Below are 5,061 nucleotides of genomic sequence, written 5' to 3'. Positions count from 1 at the left end.
AAATGCAGGCCAAGAGCAACTGTCCTTCTCATTCCCAGCAGAGGCCAATTGCAGAACATGGTGGGAAGTCACTCTGAAGAAAAAGGCATGCTTTCAACGAGGGGCCGGGTGCCTCCGAGGACTTCACCACAGCCTTCCTTCCACTGTCCACACTGTGCCCCCCACCAAGATTCCCTTTTGAATACAATCAATCCCTGAGAGCAGGAGTGAGTTCTAGAGAGCTCTTTTACAGCTGTTCCAAAAATGAAACAGATACTGCAATTCACCAGTAAGGCGGTCCATTAGGGGGACCGCTGCCTGTTGTATAGCTGCATGTTTTACCACTGGTTCAGTCAAAGAGCCCCTTTAAGTGAAACACTGCACTGGTGCCTTCTATATCTATGTTCTTTCAATCTTCCAAAAGTGAGACATGAGAAGTGACAGCAGCAACGATTGTATCCAATAAGAATACCCAGCACTTGGAGGCAAGGACTTCTGTCTGAGCTTTTCAGCTGCATTTCAGCTATTCCCAAAGTTGTAAATGGCCAGATGGTAGTGTGGTCGTGCCAGTTAAACACTTTGGTCACTCCTGTGCTTCCTAATTTACTACCTTAGGTAAGTAATAAGTGCTGACTGAATATGTACTGTGACTAGAGAAGTTACATTTACCCAAAACGAAGAAGCACTTACCACTTGGTTTCCTGTTCCATATCATTTACAGAACAGCATTTTGTACGAGTGCGAAGACAGAATCTACTCTCACCACACTTCAACCCACTGAGGATTATATTATCAGTCAGAAGAAGAAGAAAATCTTCTCCTCACAGGAGGGTTGGAGAGCAGTTGAGCGAAGGCAAAGTCAGAGAAGGTGAGTTCTCTGTCATTCTTCCATTGGGTTTACCTTTCTCTTCCAGGTGCACAGGATCCACAGGAAAATCATCAACGAAAGGATCAGTTTCCATCCCAGTGTGGGATATTCTGCCTCTCCACTCTTCCTGTGCAAACATTTCAGCCTGAAATGGCCTAAATCTCTAAGTGGTGCTGGTTAGCCCCCATCTGGAGTGCTGAGTACAGGTCTGGGCACCACCAATTAAGATAAGCTGGAAAGGGTTCAGAGGAGGGCAGAAGAGAGATTGAAGGAACTGGGCATGTTTAGTCTAGAGAAGAGAAGATGGATGGTACTGATAAGCTAAAACAGTACAAGTACTTGAAAGGCTGCAGAAAGGACAGACTCTTGATCATCAGAGTGCAGAACATGGAATGTGAAGCCAGATTCCAGCTAGATATCAAGAAGTTGGCTGTGAGAGCAACCCCATGTTGCCTAATTAATGCATGTTTTACGGTTGTATTTCTCCCTTTTATCACTATTAATTAATTAATTAATTAATTAAAAGCTTTCCTATCCCATCCCCTTCAGAACGTCTTGTGACTGCTATTATCATTTCATGGCATTTATCTCCCACCCTTTTCCTATTGAGGATGGAGGTGGTAAAAGGGTTGTTCTTATTGTTCAAGGCACCAGGAAACCCAAGGACAATTCCATTCCTGCCATTCGTCATCATCTTATCATTGCATGGCATTTATAGCCCATCTATGTTTTTTCTTCTTGCGAGAACCCAAGGTGACTTCCCAGTCTACCTGTACTCTATTTTATCATCACAGCAACACACCTGTGTGGGAGGTGAGGCTGAGGGTGAGCAACTGACCCAAAGTCAGCCAGTGAACTTTTGGCCCAGTGGATACTAGAACCCAGCTCTCCCTGCTTCCAGTCCAAATTCTCATCACCACAACACTCCACCTACTTGGAGAATTTACCATGTACCCACCTGGTCCTGGCTTCTCCCAGTTCCCAGCTGGTTCCTCTTGAGCTGCCCCTCCCCTCCTTCGCCATCTCAGCAGATGAAGAGATGGGGGATCAGGAGCAAGAGCAAAGCCACAAGATGGTCCTGGCGAGCAAGATAGCAGTTACTCATTCACAGACCAGCAGGAAATGCTCATCTCTGTCCGACATCTACAAGGCAGAATTATTTAGGGGAGTTATGTAAAGGAAGTGGAATAGTCTAATAAAGTATTCTTTGGAAAAGGATACTAAACCTTTCTGGCCATTAGTTACAGATGCAATTCACAATCTCATGGACTCAACAGAATGTACAATTGCTGCCCGGGGCTGGCAAATATTTTTTTCTGCATTCTTCAGGGAGCCCAGTAATCATGACTCAATGGTTTCCTTTCCTTTTCCCCTGGATTTTTCTGATCATCCAGACTGGGCCCCTGTTACTCGTTCAGAAATATATTGATTCCCTGTATAAAATGCAGGAAGTCTTCAGGACTAGATTCAGTTGTGGACTATTGAGAGTTAACAAAACATGGCAAATGCCTGTATTAGCAGCCCTATTTACACAAGTTGATAAGACTGCTCAATTTTCCAGTGACTGGTCTCGGGCTGCTATAATCCCTATTCATACGGAAGGAGCTAGAAACAATCCTTCCGCCCACCCTCCTATTAGCCTTCTTTCAAAGGCATGTTACCTGCATGCTCTTTACCTTAATAACAAACTTGTTACTTGGACTGAAGAAGAAAATGTGTTAAAAAATGAGCTGCCTGGCTTTAGAAAAGGGAGGTCACAAAATCTCCCAGTGGAGTACTGTACATTGCTTTTAAAAACTGCCTTTGATTCCGTTCCAAAGCTATGGGCCAAACATTATTCATCTTCCACTGATAGAAGATTGCTTTATTTAATTATGCATTTATATCAGCGCCCTAATGTACAGGTGTGATGTGAAGTGAGGGGAACCCTGACTAACTCTATTCCTGTCCCCAGGGATGTCAGAGTTGGAGCCCTGCTATTTAATCTGTACCTTAATGTCCTATCTAATATTTTTTCTTCATGTACTTCCATGCCCCAAAACTGTCCGCTTTTAATTTATATGCATACAGTGATGTTCTTCTATTCACCAAAGTTGGGCTAAAACAAATACTGAGAGCATGTATTACTTATTGTAATGAAATGCTATAGCAACTAATATTGATAAAAACAAAGTCATGGCCTTTTCTAGGAGAATCTCCCTGCACAAGCGGATTTTAAGAGACTTTGCAAATGATGGTACTTGAAGCTGCAGAAACTCTTCTGAACTCAAGCACAGGTATTTATTGATTGTTCTGATGATGTCTTTGTCCATGGTCTAGATTAACTTAATGTGCATCTTTGGTACTATGTTTGTTTATTTATGTAAGCCGTCCCAAGGTGTTAAGCAAGGGAACGGCATACAAAACCTCTTAATAAATAAATAAATAAATAAATTCATCCAAACTCCAGCCATAGATAACTGAGATTAGTTCCAAAGTGGTGGTTAGTTAGAGATATAGGTAATGGCTGAAATAATTTCCTTGTTCTTTGATTTCAATTTTGTTTAGATATTGAAGCATTCCTGTATAATCTGTCCATCACAGCAATGCTGCATAATTACTTCATCCCCATGAACAAAAGTACTGGTTCCAGTTACATTTGGTAAGTAGTTTGTGCTCTTAAAAAGGGGTGGATGGACGGTTAGGGGAGCCCTTGAATTATTAAAAGACTATATGAAGCACAGTCATCTCCTGATGGAGCAGGAGCAGTTTCCACACTGAGTAGACACACTTTTCCATTTTAGACAGGAAACACCGAACACTTAAAACTTGGTAAGATGGAAATTGAAATACCGGAATTTCTGATTCCTGCCATGATGCCTCCTTTGGAGACCAGCATGCCAGGCCTATGCAGCACAAGGAGGGAGAGAGAAAGAACTGAACCCTGCGGGATGAGTGCATCACTCGTGGATAAGCAGGTTGCAGCTGTCTACTTTCCAGCTGCTGCCATGGAATTCCACAGGGTTCCATTTTGTCCCCCAAGCTTTTTAACATCTGCATGAAACAGCTGGGAGAGGTCAGCTGGAGGTTTGGGCTATGGTGCCATCAGAACGCTGATGACACCCAGCTCTACCTCTCTCTTGCCTCTAGTCCGGGTGAGGTAGGAGCTGTACTCAACCAGTGCCTGGCCGAGGTAATGGGCTGGATGAGGGCCAATACATTGAGACTTCATCCTGATAAGAGGGAGGTCCTGTTGGTTGGCAGTTCAGCCTTCCAGGCAAGTGCTTTTAGCCCTGTCCAGGAGTGGGTTCCACTCCCCCTAAAGGATATGGTTTGCAGTTTGGGAGTGCTCCTCGGCCCAGAGCTGTCTCTGGAGTCCCAGGTGACAGAGGTGGTGAGGAGGGCTTTCCTTCAGCTTCATTTGAAAGCTTTTATTTTAATGTTTAAATGGGGTTTTAGGGGGTTTTTTTATGGGGACTCCGGGGGATGGTGGAGGACAGGAAGGCCTGGAGGAGTGTTGTCCAAGGGGTTGCGATGGGTTGAACATGACTTCGTGACTAACAACAACAAAGCCATCTCAAGATGTTCTGTAGGGTGTGGGATAGAAAACTTAATAAATAACTAAATACTTTGATCCATGGGTGATCCATGTGGAATTGTACTGGAAAAGGCCATTGTCTTTAGAGTAAGTACCAAACAATCTATTTAAAGAGGTGCTCCATTGCTGATCTCAAAGGGAATAAAAGCCTCAAATGTTTCACGGCCCTAGTACCAGAAGGATGCTTACTTGAAGGTATTCTGGTACCTGTTACTGAGTGGCCACCTGGAGTTCCACGGAACCTTAAAGTGCAGAAGTCAGCAAATGGTCCCTCAAAACAAAATTTGGGTACCAACACCTGTCAGCCACAAACAGCATGGTTAATAGCAGGGTTTGTAAGAGTCATTATCCAAACCACCTGGAGGTGCTAGGAAGCCAAGCTCTATACCGACTGCATCAGGAGGGCGAGAATCAGCTGGGCACCAGTGCGCAGTTGGGACTGCTCACCTCAATGGGCTCCTCCTCTTCCTCCTGCCATTCTTGCTTCCACTCAGCAGAGAAACCCCACCTGCCCAGCTTGTGCCAATCTCTTGTGCCAACCACTCGTCTGCCTATTGTATACTCCGTAGCCTCATTTGCTAATGTGCTCTGCGGAGACACTGCTTGAAAAAATCCTTGTTCCACCAAGATTTGCCCA

The 5,061-nt window shown here is 44.3% G+C and overlaps 1 long non-coding RNA gene across 2 annotated transcripts in view; it reads left to right on the top strand.

The window, feature by feature from the left end:
• Nucleotides 1-494: 494 nt before the first annotated feature.
• LOC123023272 overlaps nucleotides 495-5,061 on the top strand; it is a 5,650-nt gene continuing 1,083 nt past the window's right edge. The window contains exons 1-3 of one of the 2 annotated variants that reach the window (XR_006414691.1): nucleotides 495-847; nucleotides 3,037-3,123; nucleotides 3,395-3,488. This is a non-coding gene — a long non-coding RNA (uncharacterized LOC123023272). Of the gene's footprint in view, nucleotides 848-3,036; nucleotides 3,124-3,394; nucleotides 4,181-5,061 lie in introns of those variants that run through there. The other variant, XR_006414690.1, reaches the window with a different exon arrangement.

This window comes from Varanus komodoensis, unplaced genomic scaffold (genome assembly GCF_004798865.1).
Source record: "Varanus komodoensis strain SLA01 unplaced genomic scaffold, ASM479886v1 scaffold2024, whole genome shotgun sequence".
Taxonomy (NCBI): domain Eukaryota; kingdom Metazoa; phylum Chordata; class Lepidosauria; order Squamata; family Varanidae; genus Varanus; species Varanus komodoensis.
This window is presented reverse-complemented; position numbering and strand designations above follow the sequence as displayed.